The 20623-nt window shown below is 38.0% G+C and overlaps 1 protein-coding gene across 4 annotated transcripts in view; it reads right to left on the bottom strand.

Moving 5' to 3' along the window:
- The window catches only part of LOC123867319, a 97462-nt gene that overhangs the window by 54798 nt on the left and 22041 nt on the right, over positions 1 to 20623 (bottom strand). For 2 of the 4 annotated variants that reach the window (XM_045909306.1, XM_045909305.1), the window contains exon 1: positions 10099 to 10172. The exons of the other annotated variants lie outside the window; for them this stretch is intronic. The gene's annotated coding sequence lies outside the window, so the exon portion shown is untranslated. Of the gene's footprint in view, positions 1 to 10098; positions 10173 to 20623 lie in introns of those variants that run through there. 4 annotated transcript variants of the gene reach the window in all.

The raw sequence follows: 20623 nt of genomic DNA, 5'->3' as shown, positions 1-20623 counted from the left end.
CATATCTGAATCAACTGTACAGTTTCTTAATTTAACGCGTAAACCAGTGAGTGGTTGGGTGTCAGGTGTGGGAGAAGGGCAAATGAGAATCAAACACATGGTTTCACTCATCGTGGAATCACGCCACAATCCCAGAGCTTCAGTCCGTGTAAATGCATATGTATTGCGTTCACTAACAACACTGTTACCCACTACTAACCTTAGCGCTCCTGAGTGGTCAGACTTAGAGAATCTAGAGTTAGCAGACCCAGGATACACAACACCAGGAAGAATAGATATTCTTCTTGGAGCTGAAGTATATAGTGATATATTGCTAGATGGCATCTTAAAACACCCGCAAGAAAACTTATTAGCTCAGAAAACAATTCTTGGCTGGGTACTATCAGGGAAGATGTCACGGGAATCAACTTCAGCGAGGAGAAACATTACAAGTTTACATATCAATGTCAAGGAGGATGAGATACTAAAACAATTTTGGGAGATGGAAAATGAGCCAAATAGTATAGTGAAGAACCTATCAAAGGAAGAAGAAAGATGTGAAGAATACTACAATTCCACAACCGTTAGAGATGAAGACGGAAGATACATTGTGAAATTGCCATTTAAAAATGAAGAGCCAGAGTGTCAATATGGAAATTCAAGAGAAATAGCAAGTAAGAGATTAGAGATTTTAGAAAGAAAGTTAAAGAAGAATGAGAAACTTAAAGAAGAAAATACAAAGGTGATGGATGAGTACATAAATTTAAATCATATGACAGAAGTTGACGCTAAGGAGGTAGGTAATCCTAAGGCTGTTTACCTTCCTCACCACGCTGTCTTGAGAGAAGACAAGACTACGTCTAAGGTACGGGTGGTTTATGATGCCTCGTGTAAGGACGGCATCAATGGTGTCTCTCTGAATGACTGCCTACTTGTGGGACCTAAGCTGCAACAGGACTTGCGACACATACTAATGAGATGGAGGACACATAAGGTATGTCTTGCTGCAGACATTGTCAAAATGTATCGAATGATACGTGTAGCTGAGGAAGACACAAACTTTCAGAGATTGCTGTGGAGATGCTCACCTGATAAACCTGTAACCCATTTTAGACTATTGAGATTAACATTTGGAACTGCATGCGCGCCATATCTGGCAGTAAAAACTCTACAAAGGTTAGCTGAGGGTGAAAAAACAAAGTTTCCTATCGCATCTGAGATTACTAAACGAGATTATTATATGGACGACCTACTGACCGGCTGTGATAGTGTTGAAGAAGCTTTCCAAATTTATGAAGAAATGAATAAATTAATGACTTTGGGTGGATTCCAACTACAGAAATGGTGCAGCAATGATGACACACTACTAAGCTACATTGGACAAAATAAAAGAGATGATGATTTGATCACAATCAAGGCTAACAACAGTCTAGTCAAGATATTGGGAGTGAATTGGAATCGAACAACAGATACATTTGAGTACACATTGAATTTACCAGACATTACACAACCTGTAACCAAAAGACAAATTCTTTCTGAAGTAGCTAAGCTCTACGACCCGCTTGGTTGGTTGGCTCCAGTTGTAGTTTTAGCAAAGATCTTGATACAGAAGTTGTGGAAAACAGGGCTACAATGGGATGAACTTATTACTGGAGAATTGTTAGCAGAATGGTTGCAGTATCGAGAAAAACTAAATAATATCAAAAATATTTCTGTACCGAGATGGCTGCACTACGTTCATAAAGCCAAAATTGAACTACATGCCTTCGCTGATGCTTCTAAAGTTGCATATGGAGCAGCTATATACGTTCGAGTCATTAATGAAGATCAAGTCTACACAACTTTAGTGACAGCGAAGACAAAAGTGGCTCCCATAGAGAAGGAAGTTTCAATACCAAGACTTGAACTTTGTGGAGCAGTGCTGGCAACTAAACTTATCTCAGAGACATCTCAAGTAATGAAGATACCGAAAGAAAACTTATACGCATGGTCAGATTCAATGATAGTTCTAGCTTGGTTGAAAGCTGGTCCGAGTAGATGGAATACATTTGTTAGTAACAGAGTTTCAGATATATTAAACATACTAGACTATGAACAGTGGGGTCATGTCAGTACAGACACCAACCCAGCTGATTGCGCCTCACGAGGATACAATGCTATGGATTTGTCGAGTCATGAGTTATGGTGGAACGGGCCAACTTGGCTACTTACACTGGATACAAACAGAAACATTTCTGAAATTGAAGATACACATGAAGAGGAGAAGGTGAGTTTGTTAATTGCTTTATCACATACTGAGGAAGATCTAATTTGGAATAAATATTCATCTCTATCAAGAATGTTGAGGATAATGTCATACTGCAGAAGATTTCTAAATTTAAAATTACCTAAAGATAAACGTAAAACTTTTAGTACAGTTGTTACACCGAAGGAAATGAATGAGACTTTAAATAATTGTATCAAACAAGTTCAAGCTATTGCATTTAATGAAGAAATAAAGCAATTAACATCTCAAGGGTACGTGCCTAAGAGGAGTCAGCTGCGCAAGCTTTGTCCCATTTTGGATCAAAATGGAATTTTAAGAGTTGGTGGCCGTATCCAAAAATCTCAAGTGGATTATGATGTACGGCATCTTATAATTTTGCCAGCTAAGAGCCATCTTAGCAGGTTGATAATTGTAGATGCACATCAGAGAACTATGCATGGAGGTCCTCAGTTAATAATGAGTTATTTGAGATCAAAATACTGGATCCTACGTGCGAAGGTTCAAGCAAAAAAAACCTACCGAGAGTGTGTTACCTGCATCAGACATTCGAAAAGGAACGTCACACCATTAATGGGCCAGTTACCAGAAGCAAGATTAAAACCCAGCAAACCATTTAAGTCAGCTGGTGTAGACTATGCCGGGCCAATTAATATCAGATTTTCACCAGGCAGAGGCTCGAAATCATATAAAGGGTATATATGTCTGTTTGTCTGTTTCGTTACCCGAGCAATACACCTGGAAGCAGTCACAGATATGACTACACAAGGTTTCCTCCAGGCATTCCGTCGTTTTACAGCCAGAAAAGGTCATTGCCAGGATCTCCATAGTGACAACGGGACGAATCTGGTGGGAGCTAGCAGACAGCTCAAGGAAATGTTCAATAACGCTAAATCGACTTTTCCAAGGGAGATAGCAGAGTTGTTAGCCCAAGAGCGTACTACATGGCATTTCAATCCCCCGTATGCAAAAATTTTTGGCGGACTTTGGGAAGCGGGGGTGCGTAGCACAAAAACTCATCTTTTAAAAGTAATAGGAGACACTACACTAACGTATGAAGAACTTTCTACTGTATTAGCACAAGTAGAAGCCTGTTTAAATTCACGACCCATAACTTTGTTAAGTGATGACCCAGAGGATCCCCTCCCGCTGACACCTGGCCACTTTCTGATAGGTGAACCTCTGATAAATATACCTGATGAAAATTATACTCAATGTAAAATATCAAATTTAGACAGATGGAGACTAACACAAAAGATGGTTGCTGATTTCTGGAACAGATGGTATAAGGAATATCTTGTCAATCTCAATCTCAGATACAAATGGAATACAAAAACTCCTGATCCAGAAATCGATGACATAGTTATTTTAAAGGAGGATCACATGCCACCTTGCAAGTGGTTACTAGGTAGAATAATACAAAAACATGTTGGGCCAGACAATATTACTCGTGTAGTTACAGTTAAATGTAAAAATGGTGTTTATAAAAGACCTGTCAACAGAATTTGTAGAATAACTAAACAAGACGGTGATTCTTAACTTCTTTATTATTAAAAAACATATTTAACAGAGATTATTTTACATTATAAGAATTGATTCTATAACTAGACTATATAACTTTGTACATTATTGATGCAATCATAGGCTAAGCATATGAGTACTGTCTTCGACTAACTTTGATCAGCACACCAATGTTTCTTATAAAACTTAACACTAATTAATTATTAATTCTGTATAAACTTCAGTTATTCAACCATGATTTTTACATAATTGGTATGGTGATCAGTCAAACTTGTTGCCAAACAAGGCTATAAAGGTTATTTCACTGTGTTATAATTCTTAGGATTAAAAACTTATGCTAAATTAATTTACTCTAAATACTAGGTATCAATTATGCTTAAGAGCTGAATCACATACATTTGAGTACTTATGAACTAAACTTTAAGCCTATTTGATATCTAAATAATCTTGAAGGTAAAATGATCACTTAGGTACTACTTACAAACTATATTATGGCCTAATTGATTATTTGCTTAATACAGTGTAATTATGTATACTTCTAACTAACAATGTGTGTAGGTAGGTACTTATACTTAAGTTTAAAGTGTTTGTTTAACTTAAATACTGTAGAAAGCTTAAATCTAATGAAAATTGTAAAAATTTATAGGTATCTAGTACTTACCATATTACTTACCTTAAAAACCATTGATACAGTCCACATAGATACTTACTTCTTGTTTCAAGTTGTTTACTGAGTTATTGATATATTATATTTAGTGTTGTATTGTGAAAGGACTGCGTCCTTTGGCGGGCGGAATGTCTAAATATAATTCTATGTAGGTACTTTTGTATCTGCTACTCATTTAGTGACAATTAAACCATCAAGTTGAACACACGTATCGGTGTTTTTTTGTTAGTTGTTACTCACAAACTCTTCCATAAAAACGAGCAAAACTCGATCTTATCCCGCTTAAACAGTGAGCCATTGAAAATTTTACCCTAAGGGTGTTAAATAGGCGATGAAAGTCTGTATGAACGTCTTACATCCGTAATTTTTAAGTTATATCTTTCGGGAATTCAAGAAATTTTAGGGGGTTGAAAGTTTGTATGAAAAATTGTAATTTTTTTGAATTATATCAATGAAAATTAGTATTTGGGCTATCGGGACAAAAATAAAGAAGTACCTACGATTTTTAGAAATTTCGGAAATTCATTCCCTTCACTGATTTTCAAAAATTCCACTCGAGCAAAGTCAGGGTGGACTTAAGTAGCTAGTAATGATAATATACCTACCTACCAGGAGAACATGAACTAGGTGCAGCTAAATAAAATGTAGAAAAGCCCCAGGAAGCATGTTTTCGGCAGAATAACTCCACGTTTCGGAAGCTGAGGTAGAGTGGAGTGACACTCCGGGCGCGCTTCAGCGCGAGTGTGCTCCCCCGGGACGCGCCTGCCTTCACGACCGGAGAGCGGAGAGCAGGGTCACACTGTGCCTTAAGTTAGAGCGGGCGATGCTAAATTTTGTTTTATTGAATTCATTTTTAGGGTTGCGTAGTAAAACAAAGAACCCTCATAGTTTCAACCAGTCTGTCTGTCTGTCTATCTGCCTGGGTGCCACGGCCATCACACTAGTATAATATAAAGGCGAAAATTTGTGTGTATGTTTGTTACGCTTTCTCGCAAAAACTACTGAACGGATTTGGCTGAAATTTAGAATGGAGATAGATAATACCATGGATTAACAAATACGCTACTTTTTGTCTCGGAAATTTAAAGAGTTCCTATGGGTTTTAAAAAACCTATATCAATGCCAACGAAGTCGCGGGCTCTCAGCTAGTTCTAAAATAAAACTATAAGCTCTATAAGGTTGACATCAAGCTTAAGTACGCTGCAGCGCAAAATATCTTGAATCAGAACTTTTAAGTTGAACATAGTGAATGGTCAGGACGTGTAATATGGTGCGTAAGTGCATTATATATATCAGTGGAGATCTCAGAGTAAATACTATAGTGCTTACTCTGAGTTGATGGTAGTATAGTGCTTCGATCGCTTGCTGCTGTGACTTGCAGCACAGGCGCGGGTCCATTAGTACGCGGCTCGAGTCGGGGGTGAAGGCACTATTTAGTTCAAGTGCGTATTGCTAATGTTGCGCGGGAGTGTGTTCAGCACTGCAGCTATATGGGCCACTGTACTGCACTTGCACTGGACAAAGGTATTGTACCACATAAAGAGCTTATGGTTTCAGCCAGTTTAGCAGTTGGGAATGTTTGTTAGTAACTACAAACTTTCCGTACACAACCGTCCGTTTCCGTTACAAAGAAAACCGAACAAGTGTGAGTCAGACTCGCGCACCGAGGGTTCAGTACATGCCACACTGATATTTTTTCCGACATTTTGCACGATAAATCAAAAACTGTTACGCATAAAAATAAATGAAAATCTGTTTTAATGTACAGGTAAAGCCCTTTCATAAGATTACCCACTTGGTATGATTATCGTACATTGAAAATTGCAATTTTAATTTTTTTGTGATGTAAGCACAAATTCACGGTTTTCGTAATTTATCCTTTACTTGTGCAATAAGATCTACCTACCTGCCTTTCATGATTCTAGGTCAAATGAAAGTACCCTATAGGTTTACTTGACAGACACGACAGACGGACAGCCAGACAGACAACAAAGTGATCCTATAAGGGTTCCATTTTTCCTTTTGAGGCACGGAACCCTATAAAAAGCCGGGATAGTCAAAAATACCAAATAATAACAAATAATACGAAATAAATATTTTGAAATTAGAACCTCAGTCCTAGGTTCTTAATTATAACGCTATTTCTAATTTATTTTAATTCCGCCGAAACAAAACATTACATCAGCGAGACACCTTGAAACTTTCCACATTCATCTTAATTAAGAACCTAGCGCAAGACCCTCGAAATCCTAGGGTTTTCACCGGATGTTCCTGCTCTACATACATTAGGATTTTAATTACGAAGGATATATACCTGGAAATTGGATTACGTTTTGTAATTTTATTATAATAGCATGTAATTATATTATACAACCCGGGTAGACGTAAATGTAGGATGCATTTACTTAACCAGTACCTAAATATACTAATTAAAAATAAGTAAAATGTATTTCATGTGAAAAGAGTAAGTAATTTATTAGCCTATGGTTTTTCTTTCTGTATGCTACAACATTTTACAACATTTAAGATTTCAGAACTTTGACTTTTGAGTTTCAATCCTTTTAAAACATTTTAAATTTTAACTTTTTTATTTTAATTTGTTTGCCCTCAACTTATTTAATAAAATTTATAATTTGTATTGTAAAGAAGGTAGAAATAAGCTTCGATCCAATTGCTCTTTTGCTTTTTGCTGGCATCACTTTTAATGTATAAAATTGATCTCTGAAATAATTCAAGTGTCGACGCAGATTGCGAGTATTTGCAAAATCAGTTAACTCAATACGATCGTGTTTACTTTGCCATTAAAAGTGTTGATCGCTGCACGCAATAACAGCCTCTATTTACACGTTACTCAATACTTTTGTAGAGATTTTCGAGTGCACTTCTCTCGCAACAATTTCCCTGCAACGCATCAAGATGGCAGGTCTTTAAATGGACTGTTATATTCGAAATTAAATTAAATGTATTTATTTTATACAGGACAATATCATATGCCACATAAACATAATTATGTTATGAGTATGATTCTGCCATCGGTTAAAGTAGATTCTACTGAGAAGAGCTAGCAAGAACCTCAGCACTTTGAGTAAGTTTCAATTCTTTTTAGGGATCCGTATATACCCGAAGGGTGCCAAATGAACCCTATTACTAAGGCTCGCTGTCCATTCGTTTGTCTGTCAGCGGCTTGAATCTTATGAACCTTTATTGGAAATTTTTACACAATATTTAACAAAAACCAAGATGGCGAACTTCAAAAGGGCCACCATGCAAAAGTATATAGTGATCCACCTTGCACGATGGTAGGAACCCTTGCTGTGAGAGTCCGATTCGCACCTGACCGGTATTTAGTAGGTACTTCAAAAGGTGCTTTTGTAAAAAGCTTTTAATGCATTTAATTTCTTGTCCAAACCTGTGCATTTAAAAAATCTATGCCTTCATAGAAACCATATAATGTAATATTAAAGCAACTTCCTAGCTTTTGATGCCACAATATAGCCACAATTTATTAGAAACCTTCTAGTTATATCGAACATTACCAACGAGCGACGCCGTCATGAGTATGATTGGGGACTTCCAGTTGCCTTAGAATATTTAGAAAGACACAAAGGTTCACAAGACTCTGAAGGAAGTCAAAGTCATAAGCTCAACCAAAGGGAAACATCCAAAATCGCAACATCTTTTACCTATCTCTAAATTGCCACAAAACTGGCAACGAAGACAGACTCAATATTCTGCGCGATTATAGACCAAGTGCGTGTGAGAACACACGTAACGTAGGGTTCCGTGACCATGGTAGTTGCTACAAACTTTGGGGAATTATTTCTTAGTCTAAGCCATTTATTGAATATAGGTAGCATTGTACACTTTTGGAATGTCAATTGTAAAATGTATAAGATAATTATTATTATAATACATACATACATATTATACTATGGTGGTAGTTAATTAGATAAACTTTAAACTACGAGGGTTCCAAACACGCCGTGGTCTCAGAAAAGCCCATAACAAACTTAACTGGGTATTGTTACAGCTGGGTATTGAGTACAGTTCAAGGCCTATGTGCAACGGTGGATGTCCACAGGTTGATGATAATAATTTAGTATTAACAAGTTTGTACAACTAACCTAATGTTAACTTTGTGTGTTTCGTGAATTTGTGACACACACACGGTCCGAACAAAACTAAAATTGATTCCTTAATATAACACGGAACCCTAAAAAAGTGAACATGAAAGAAAAATCGTTTCACATAATTCACGGAATTTTCCGCTTTCCCCTCTGTGTCAAGCAACAGTCGCTCGAAATAAGTAGGAAAATTTGTTTCACATAAATTACAAAAAGTAAGTGCCTGTGAGTTATGCCGCGCCCTGCAGGGTTCATTACTTCCTCCTCCAAGACCTGGACACGCGAGGTCCTTACGTAACACGTCGACGAACTGTTTAGGAAATAGGGCTTAACCCTTTTGACCTCATAAGGTGCAAAATTAAAGTTAAAGGCCCAATTTTCAGGATTTCGTACCCCAAGGATGTCAACGGAATCCATTACCAAGCAACCGCTGTCCATCCATCCGTCCGTCTGTCTATCTGCGGGCTATATCTCGTGAACCGTGATAGGTAGAGAGTTGGAATTGTCACAAATTATGAAATACCGCCATAACAATAAATAAAATTAAAAAATGAGCACCATGAATATTAAAAAAAAACCTTATACGATAATGGTATACTTGCTTTAATAGTTAAGGCGAATATCGTGAGGGTACCTGCTTGACTAAGATTCTGCATAATGTTCTCAAAGGTGTGTGAAAACTGCCCATCCGCACTTGACAAGTGTGGTAGACTATGCCCAAACCTTTCCCATTCTGAGAGGTGACCCGTGCTCAGTAGTGAGCTGGCGATGGTTGATTATGATTAGGATAATGATAATGCTGAATACAATTTGATATTTTTTCTATGACACCTCATAGTTATGTATTTTTTGATTCGATTTATACAGTGTGAGGCTTTGGCACACCATATAACTACGTTAAAGCCGAACGTTTAACAAAATGTTTACTTAGGTACTTATTTTAGTTTGCGTTAGTTGGTTGACCGAAAGAGTTTCTAATTTAGCAGTTTTTTAGTCATTTTTATGTACCTATTTACTGACTTAAACACATGAATTCGATTAGTTTACCAGTAGGGTGTTTATAGAGAGAGCCAGCGAGGGCCAGACCTTCGTTATTTTATAAAAGCTCAAAGTTTCTCTGCGTATGGACTACAACAACATAGGTAGAATTACGATCATCGACTATGAAGTTTGGATCATTGTGGCTTTGGGAGATAACCCAAACACAACAAAGGTGTAAAAAATCTTACGTCAAATTATAGTCTATTTTTTTTTGTTTTCTTCGCAATTCTAATACTATTGCACAGAAAATAAATTAATGTATGCAACAATTAATTTATTTATAAAAAAAAACATTAGTAAAAATGCTATTATTATGTCTTACACTCAGTATGTCTTTGTACTTATTTTACTCAACTTTTATGCGATTTACGTCCATGATTAAAAGAGAGAAAAAAAACAACAACATCCAAACCTGTTTTGAATATTTTTATCTTACCTTAAAAACTGTATAAGTATAAGTCCATTTATCAGTCAATAAGAAAACTTAATTACATTCAACTAACCTCAGCGAAGGCGACAAAATCCACGTGTCACGTAACAACTTATCACTAGGCAATGCCACGCGCGGCCACCACCGCCACGCCGCGACACAGGACTGCCAGCCGGCCGGCCGCCCGGGGTGGATTGCACCCCTTGGCTTAGGGTTGGTTTTGTCAAGCAGCAAGTAGGGTTATGTTTGGGAATGATGCTTCTATCTTCAGTCTTCTTTTTTCCATTTTTTTGTACCAGAAAGTTGTAACAATAAAGAGAAAAAGAAAGAGAAAGTGGTCAGGGAAACACTTATCTCTATAAGAGATCTCTACCAGTTTCGACAATTTTCTCATGAATTTCTTAATTTTCCCCAAGAAATTTTTGGTGTTAACTTTTCATCATCATGTTGATCAACCCGTCGCCGGTCAACTACTGGGCATAGATCTTCTCTTAGAATCAGAAGACTAGAATTAGGCCATAGTATGCTATGCTGGCCTAGTGCGGATTGGCAGACTTCACACACCTTTGAAAATATTATAGTGAACTGTCAGGCATGCAGGTTTTCTCAGGACGTTTTCCGCCACCGATAGAGCAAGTGATATGAACTTAATTGTTTAAAACGCACATAATTCCAAAAGAGTTAGAGGTGAACTCCTGAAATCGAACCCTCGATCTCTCGAATAGAAGGCGAACCTTAGAACCGAGTCTTAACCACTAGACCATAACCGCTTTACTGCAGGGATTACGAATTCAAAACCAAACAACGTTTTTATGTACTGTATAGGTAAGTCGTCAGTCAGTAATAAAGATTCAAGATTAAAGATTCAAGATTAAAGATTCAAGATTTTTATTTGCAGAAACATTTGTCACAGTGAGATGTTATTAAGTACATATTGTCCAGTAGAAATGTTTCACCTTACATAATCAGGCACGCAAAATTTGTACAAAGTCATTCATAAGTTATGTTCATATTAGAGATTCATATTTAAATTATTCTTTGAATTTCAAAAATTCATCTAAAGACCCTAGCGGATCTATTGTTGTGGTAATGGCACTCTGGTAGTGGTCAACGTTTGCGCTGATTTAAAGTTTCAAACGTTCACTGAGATGAATCTCACAACAAAATAAAGAACTCGTCGAGTAAGTGCTTACGTGTTAGAAATTTAGAATAAGCAATTAAGGTAATATCACATAGCAATGCTAGTTGCTAAAAACTTACCTTGAATAGTTTTTTTTTTTTCAAAACTTTAATACCAATGCGTCTGGGTAGCTTTAACAAGTTTCTGTAAGCTGTGCTATTCAACTCAGTATAGTTTATTTTGAGATGTCTGTAACACACAGACAGACGGATAGAGAGACTGGATGAAACTATTAGGTTTTGTTGGTTTAACGGAACCCTAAAAATAACATTTATGAAATAGTTCGTTAACCGTGAACGGGGTATGAATAGCACAGATATTTATTGTACAAACAGCTGGCACCGATCGCATCGAGTCCGAGCGACGTGATCCGCATAACATCTCCAATCCTCCAGCCTCCGCTCGCAGGCCGTAGCGCAGTGCGTTGCCGAAACCCCAACCAGGGAAACACAATCAACCCGCAATGTATTTACCGATATCCTGGAGAAGAATGCCATTGGGCATTTTCACCTTACATAGAAACATGAACATATAAGTATGAAAAGCAAGTAGGAAATAAATTTTGCACCTGCCTATGCCTCTAGCTAGCTCATTGGGAAGTTAGTTTAAAATCTATTACAAAATTAGTGCCGGACAGACAAACAAACAAACCGACAAACAGACCGCGAGTTAAAAAACGGTAATCTTATGTGCGTTAAATACTTACATCATTTGTTTTAACGGTAAAAAAACATCGGGAGGAAACTTGCGTGCCTGAGAGTTCTACATAATATTCTCAAAGCCTGAAGTCTGCTAACCCGCACTTGACTAGCGTGGTAGACTTATAGCCAAACCTCTTCTTATTCTAAGAAGAGATCCGTGTTCAGTAGTGGGCTGGCGACAGGATGACGATGATAATAGCAATTTTGTTCCGTTTCTAAGATCGTAAATAGCTACAAAAAAGTTTCAAACAATTTCAAATGTAAATTAGTAGGTACATTAACATATTATATTAGAATGTTTGTCGGAAGCTGGCAGTTATCCTCAGGGTCTGAATAACGGCTCAGAGGGGCGCATGCATAATTCAGCCCCCCTCCCCTCACCCCCGGGTGGCAAACAATCGATGGCTTTAATTAAACAACAATGAAAAACATAAAGGTACTAAAAGATTTTTAAGTGGTCTTAACCCTTCCTTAGTATGCCTTACTAGTTACTTCTAATATTGTCAGTAGGTACAAAATTATCTTATCGAAACTGCTTTTTCACTGCTAGACCCCTAAATCAAATTTGTTCGAATTTAAGTTTCCCAGATTAAAAGGTTTTCTGAAAACAAACGGTCACTTATACTAATTTTGCATTTATAAAAGTACAATAAGTAGATAGGAATGTTAAAAATTACTTCAAAAAACTAGCTAAAAAGTATGTAAGCAAATGTCTAGTTATCTTCGTGGCGACATAAGTTTCAGTTAGTGGGACATGTGCAATGCAATAATAATTCTTGCACGAACTCACGAAAATTTCATGAAAATTTTTCCACAAAAATTCACACCACGTAGAGAACGTCTTGGGTTTAAAACGTGTCTTTATTTATCGGTAGGAAAAATTTAGCTTCAACTAATAATATTTTAATTTCAAAAACGTAAAAGAAGTGTATATAATTATAATATTTTTACATACGATTTTTAAAGTACCTAAATTCACGCCGGGAGCCGGAAAGTCCTTGAGTGGAGACCGCGTTTAAGCAAACGTAGTGTGGGACGCCCTCCAGCACGATGGACCGACGATATAAAGCGGCTGGCGGGAAGTGGCTGGATGAGGAAGGCTGAGGACCGGGTGTGGTGGCGATCTATAGTGAAGGCCTATGTCCAACAGTGGACGTCCACAGGCTGATGATGATGATGATGATGAAATTCACGCCGCATGAAGAAGCGGGCATAATATGTATAATGTATATACATAGAAATGTGGCGCTCCAAAATCGATATGTATAATTACTTTTGGCCATCCATCCAATGTGATATGGCACAAAAGATTTTAATAAATTATGTATGTTAAATTCAGTTGGGAGTTGATTTTATTTCCTGATTGCACGGTGCACGGCCTGCACTCGACGTTATTTAATTATTATTTTTCTTTTTTGGAAATGATTTGAATGATGCGACACGACTTCAAAGTGCAATAACGATTCAAGCTAACCAACAAAAGGAAAGAGCGTTACTTCAAATACGAGTATCATTTTTTTGATAACTTCAAGTTGTGAAAGTTATATTTTTATTTCGATACAAGTTAGCCCTTGACTGCGATCTCGCCTGGTGGTAAGTGACGATGCATTCATAAAGATGGGCTAACTTGAAAGAGGTTGGTAGTTTCCATACTCCAGATTCCACACGGCATAGTACTGGAACGCTAAATGGCGGCGGCACGGCTTGTAAGTAATAGATTTTGTTTACTAGATTTTTTTTAGATAACGAAACAATTATACTAACCTAACGCCACATTTCAAAGTTATTCAAAAACTACGAAAAAATTACTAACAGAAAAGTCTGTTAAAATCTGAATAATTCAAAACGACAAGGAGCAGCAATCAGAGCTCCAGCCTCCATCTAAAGCTCTTACGGCAAAGTACTGGGACGTTTTATCTACAAGTTCGTCACAGTTTCACGAGATGTGCCTGAATTTGCCTCCATTTTCCTGAATTTCTGAGCGCGCGCCAAGTTTCGCCTATTGAAGGAAAACGACGTTTGCCTTAGGTATGCCTACGTTGATATGAAGAGCCAAAGATACAGGTTTCGTTTGGAAGTGTAGTGTTTAAAAATGCTCTTAGTACTTTAGAGATGGCACGCAAAACAACTGGTGTAATCTGAAGTTGCTACAGTGTGGTTTGAACAGGTCAAAGACTAAGGATTGACTGTTTTTATAAAATTCAACGGCGTACACCTCAATTGTGCCAACATAATAATAAGTAGCTTTCTTGAATTTTCAATACTTTAACATTTTTTGCTGACATTTCATTTTCATTTCATTAAACTGTAAACGTTTACAAAACGTAATCTTACGGGTGCTGACGCTGATATTACAAAAATTTATTTCCGTAGGAAACCCAACAGATAATATCGATTATTTATTTGATTTTATCTTAAAATTAAAGTAGAATATAGGTAACAAAACAGTAGTTTAGTGCAGGAAAGTTTTCTAAAAACTCTTTCACGCAAGACTATCTAGGTTTTGTGAATCAACGGCGTTGTAGAGCAGATAAACGTTATGTATCCGGCGATAAGGAAGGGCGGCGTCCTCTTTGGGGTAAGTCCGCAATCTTATCGCGCCTCTGAGTCTATCCTAGAGTAATTGAATACCTAGGCAATTTGCTTTATCCACCAATACCTACGTAGCCCTGAGTTTCGATCGCTTTTGATTTTTTTTAAAGTAATAAACAAAACGTGTCATTATTGAGGCTTTTGTATGATCATCATTAATTATTATCCATTAAGATTCGAAGAAGTCATTATTCAAAAGAACTTGTAAAAGTCTAATTGAATTAAAATATTTTGAATTTGAATTTGAATTACCGGCCCCCTATTCAGAACAGGTCTCCTCTTGGAATGAAAAGAGTTATGCTATAGTCCACCACGCTGTCCCAGTGTGGAATGGCAAACTTCACACTCCTTTGAGAACTTTATGAAGAACTCTCAGGCATACAGTTTTCCTCACGATGTTTATCTTCACCGCAAAAGCAAGTGATATTTAATTGCTTAAAACAGACCTAATTATGAAAAGTTAGACGTGCGTGCGATTATGTGATTAATGGAAGTGGGTCATGACCTTCAGCAATGAGGAAAACGACTATAAAGAAGAAGTGATTATCAAATAGAGGGTCTTCAAAGCACCTACGTTTAATCCACGTCCTCTAAGAAGTTTAATAACCATTTCAAAAAGTACTTCAAATGTTTATGACGTCACATTCTAGTATTTCATACAAGCTTCCATCGACGTTTTGACTTTTGACGTTTGCTCCAGAGTTGCTGATTTGATTAGTTGGCAACGTTCCTCTTTATTGTTTCCAAGCACCGAAATCTTTTGCCGTAGATTTTCGTCTTATTAAAAGTTTCCAGCAGAAAAGGCTTTAATAAAATACGGTTCTTTGCTAACTTATTAGGAAACTTCCAGTATAAGGAAAAAAATCATTCCTCACGAGGTTAAGGTCATTATTTCTTTGATAAAAAAATATTAGGTAGAGTTTTGTAGGAACGATGAAAATCTTTGGGAAAGTTTGGCCGTGAAAGTTAACTGGACAGATAATTACTTACAATAGATCAGGTACCTAAAAGCGTCGTGTGGTCTAGTTTTAGGGCGTGTATTGCATTAGTAAAACGACGCAGGCTCGAATGAGGAAAATGAATGGGTAACCAAGAAACTTCCTAAGTGGTTCTTTTCACATATCGTAGAGGCACTGGCATACGGATTAATCCATACTAATATTATAAATGCGAAAGTGTGTCTGTCCGTCGGTCTGTCTGTCTGTCTGCTACCTTTTCACGGCCCAACAGTTTAACCGATTCTGACAAAATTTGGTACAGGGTTAGCTTATATCCCGGGGACAGACATAGGCTACTTTTTATCCCGGAAAATCAAAGAGTTCCCACGGAATCCCATCCGCTTAACCAATTTGTGTGAAACTTGGTACCGAGGTAGCTTGCGTCTCTGTAATTGACATACGCATTTTTTCCCGGAAATCAAACAGTTCCCACGGGATCTTAAAAAACCTAAATCCACGCGGACGAAGTCGCAGGCATCCTCTAGTTCGTAATAATGGGTACGAAGCGATTTGCTTCCTCATTTCCAATACGCACTGCTAGAATATGGAATTCCCTTCCGGCTTCTATTTTCCTTGCCAGCTATAAAACCTTAAAACGAAGAGTGAATAAGCATCTTTTAGGCGAGCGTGCTCCATCTTAGGCGTTATCATCTATTATTAGTGGTGATTGCAATCAAGTGCATACCATACTTTTTATTTTGGAAAATCAAAGAGTTCCCGCGGGATTTTGAAACAGTAAATCCTTACGGACCACGTGGCATCAGCTAACGATCTCATTTGATCGAGATCGAACCTGGGGCCTCCCAGTAAGAGCACAGCGCTCAGCACTGCGCCAGGAGGGTCGTCAAAGTTGCAGTAGTTCCGCCTACTTATCCCGTAATGAGGCGGTACCTGCGCTCGTGTGAGCAGTCCGCCGACACTCGCGCGTAATGAACTTACTTTGGCGACCACTTCGCTCACTCCACCAACACTCACCGCGACAACTACCTACTAAAAAATTATTACGTTGCACTTACATTTAATGATAAAATATAATTTAAGTTGTCTTTTTGAAGCCAACTTCTTTACCGGCGACAGCAAAGCGCGTACACACATTAGCAAACATTGTGATAAAAACCGGCCAAGTGCTAGTTGGCCAGTCTCGCGCACCGAGGGTTCCGTACACGGGTATTTTTCCGACATTTTGCACGCAATTGCATTTTGCATTAAAAATAAATAAAAAACTGTTTTAGAATGTAATTTCATATGATACCCCACTTGGTATAGTTATCTTAATTTAAAAATTGAAACACATTTTAATTTTTTTTTGTGATGTAACCACAATATCACGGTTTTCTAATTTTTCACCTTACTTGTGTTATAAGATCTACCTACCTACCAAATTTTATGATTCTAGGTCAACGGGAAGTACCCTAGAAGTTTTCTTGACAGACACGACAGATGGACAGACGGACAGACAGGCAGATGGACAACACAGTGATCCTAATAAGGGTTCCGTTTTTCCTTTTGAGAAATGGAACCCTACAAATGCAAAACGTCACTAGAAAAATATCGGTCAAGTGCGAGTCAGACTCGCACACTTGTGACAGAAACTCAAGGTGTATTCAAAGTAGGCCGCTTGATGAAGTCATTTCAAGAACTATTAGGGAAGTGGCGTTATGAAAACGAGTATTAGTGCCGACGGGTGAGGACGCCGGCGCCGGCGGGCGAACAGCTAAGTTTGGTAATCAACCAGCTTTTACTGCGCTAATTATGATTAACATTAACTTAGTTTTAATGGCGAGGAAGTTATTCTTGGTGTCTCAAGGGATAAGAAGTTTTGATTTTCTCAGAGATTTCTTTTTAGTAGGTATTATAATGGTTGTGATTTTAAAAATAAACGATATAAGAACAGTATAAAGTACATACAAGCATTTTTTAGAAAAAAAACTCAGACCGTTACCTCCTAAATATGAACAGTCAAAAAAAAAATTTTTGGTTTATATATTTATATTTTTAGGTATATTATGTTTGTATTTGTGAAGGGGAAGCCCCTCGAGTGGTACCTCATTAAATAGATATTTTAAAACATTATGATTTTTCGTGGACAGTTTTTGAATAATAAAATTACCTTTCAAGAAATAAGACCGCCAAAGTTTTTGGGAACTACGCTCGCTGGCTACGGAACCCTTAATGCGTTTTCTGATACACTATTCTTTAATTTTTTTTCATATTATGCTAGCTGTCAAATTCTTACATTAGTACATCACATAAATACAGCCTGTAAAGCAAAGAAAAATGCACTTTTAATTTTGTCAAGTTTCAATAGAGCTACCACCAGCACATGACATTGAAAATGATTAAATTTCGTAAATAGTTCATATGTAACATGAAGCGTACAGTGCAGCATGTATTATGTATGTGTAAGGGATTACCGCGTTGACAGTCATAATTAATTCCTCCGCCGCAGGGAGCGGGGAACATTGGAGGGGGAGGGAGGGGGGGCGGTCGTAAAAAAGTAATCAAACTTTCATCGTGTGTGGCAGGTTTTATGCATGGCCTTATCAACATTTTAGGCGAGAGGGAGCCTCCTCGGAGGTGCGTGAAAATTTCCCTCGTTGTAAAGAGGAATTATTAATCATAGCGTAGCGTGCGGTAATTAGGCTGACTTGTGTGGCCAAATCTACCGACTCTTACTTTTATAATAGGATGGTAGGTTTAGGCAAATTATTAATCATAATCATAATCATATTCTTTATTTGCTGAGTATAGGTACAAAAGGTGGTACAAATAGCATTCAAATGAGTCCAATGTATTCAACCATTTCTGGCATGCAAATATAATACTGCAGTAGTACGTCATCAACAAAACTAGGTTTGCACTAAAAACATATGCCGGGATCCCTAGATATATTGAGAAGAATCCGCACGCCCGTGACCACTAGGCCACTACGGCTATGATACCTACAGCTAATCTACTATCAAACCCTCGTTTAGGAGTAACGTCGTCACCGCAAACACACACTCAATGATGTCGGTGAGGGGTAACGACGTGTCTAGGCTCACGGGCGGCGGCGAACAGCCGTTATGGGGTAATATTATGTTGTGTCGCTGTCACGTTTGATTAGTTTGCTGTATTGGAGATCGCAGTTTATTGAGTTTGGGACATAATGAGCTGCTATACAACATTCTACTTTAATCCTTCCCATATTTTAGAATGCAAACAATTTAACAGACAAAACCTTTTTGGCAATAGGTAGGGTGCATAGTTCATAAAACCGATAGACGTTGGGGGCCCAAAGTGCTAGCTAGAATGGCGACCTCGCACTGCAAAACGCAGCACTGGAAGACCCCCTAGGTGGACAGACGATATCAAATGAGTTGACCCTCCGGGTTCCAGAGAGTAAGACCGTGGCGTATACGTAGCCCTTACAAGAGACTTAATATGTCGTGGACGTCCATACATCTAAAGCCGGATATAGGTCTGGTAGGTAGCGTTTCCTTAGTGCTAAAAAGTTTTCAGCAAAATCTTTTTCAAAAGACTTCAAAGGATGCCTGATTCTATTTATAATAGCTACTAGTTTAAACAAGCCAACAATTTAGGTGAAGTGACTCCGGCGCTATCACACACCTGTATCGGAGCCGACACTCCGCCAAATAGAATACCGTAGCAGCTAAGAGATTACCCGCGTATCTTTCCTGCAGACTATCGGCGTACACTAAATGATTAGAAGATAGGTGGATGCTGTGGTCTTACAAGTGGGACATCTCAGGGTAGATTCCCGGCAAGGATATTTTAGGAATTTATAATTTGTACATTGTAATTGATCTAATTATTCTAAATTGTATGGTGATTTATTTGCTAAGAATCGTATATTGAACTACGGCCTACGTTATTAAAACATCTACGGTAAGAAAACTTATAATAGGAATTCATCCAAACGTACAACTTATTGGGTTGCAAGCTAACATTATTAGGTCAGAGAAATGACTATAACTTTTCTAAAATTTATATTTATCAATTATTTCGTACTTTATAAACATATACTTATAATCCTTATAATTTGTACTGTATGACCGGCTTAACTCACTTGTTTGTCACTCAATATGGTCTAAAACCGCGCTGAAATATAGCCCAAAATTCGTGATCTCGGTCACTGAATACAAACTTGATCTCAATTCCAAGAAAAACAGCCTGTAAGAGTGGGTAATTTTCAAAAGATTTTCAAACAGTTGTTTCCCTAAACATTTTGTTATCTAACTTCAGCAATGCCTAATCTAATCTGTAGCCTGGTCGGTCGGTACGCGCCTTCGACGTACATCGGGAGCCTAATTCCGCGCGCCATCAGGGAGCGACTAGATGCGGCCGTGGAACGCTCGTTCGCAATTTGCGTGCCCGAGCCGTAGACTTGGCAACACTCTGATACCGATATCGATAGATGAACATTAATGAAGCACTCTACGTGCGTCTACTTTTTCACATAGGCCTTCCCAAGAAGGCGCCACTACACAAGAATAGAATAGAATAGATTTTTATTCAAATAAACTTTGGTCAAATAAACAAGGTGCTCCGATTAAGACTTCGATATCGATGGAGTTAGGTAAAGTACACGTTGGAAAGTAGGACCCACAGAGTAGTAGTTGAAGACTCACACTTATTCTAAGTATGTTTGTGAATTGACAAATTAAATTCAAAGTTATTTCATGTAGGACAACTTATCTATTGCTGTGTCTATGACTCTTTTATTTCATTTTACTTTTTACCGGTTCGAATGTAGATTCTACTGAGAAGAGCCAGCGAGAACTAAGCAGTTGCTTCACACACCATCTTGTGGGCCATCAATAAAGCTCAGCCGGTTGCTGCCAGGGAACATTGCTGTTGCAACTTGCGACGTGATTGAAAGACAAACCAATAAACCAACAAACAAATAGACTTTGCAAATCTATGCTTTCGCCGCCGGAGATTGCGGCTGTTGATGCCGACGCCTACGCTGTTATCGATACTGATAAACAATGTCGCATCACTAGTGATGTTCTAAGGCAGTGGTCTCCCGGGAGTGCTGGCGGCGCACATCACGCAGATTGGATCGCGGGCTGGCGGCCGCCGCAACGTCGCTACTGCCTGCGAATTGAGACACAACCGCACACC

Source organism: Maniola jurtina, chromosome 8, assembly GCF_905333055.1.
Source record: "Maniola jurtina chromosome 8, ilManJurt1.1, whole genome shotgun sequence".
Classification (NCBI taxonomy): Eukaryota; Metazoa; Arthropoda; class Insecta; order Lepidoptera; family Nymphalidae; genus Maniola; species Maniola jurtina.
Note: the sequence above shows the minus strand (reverse complement) of the source record. Positions and strands in the feature narration are given on the sequence as shown.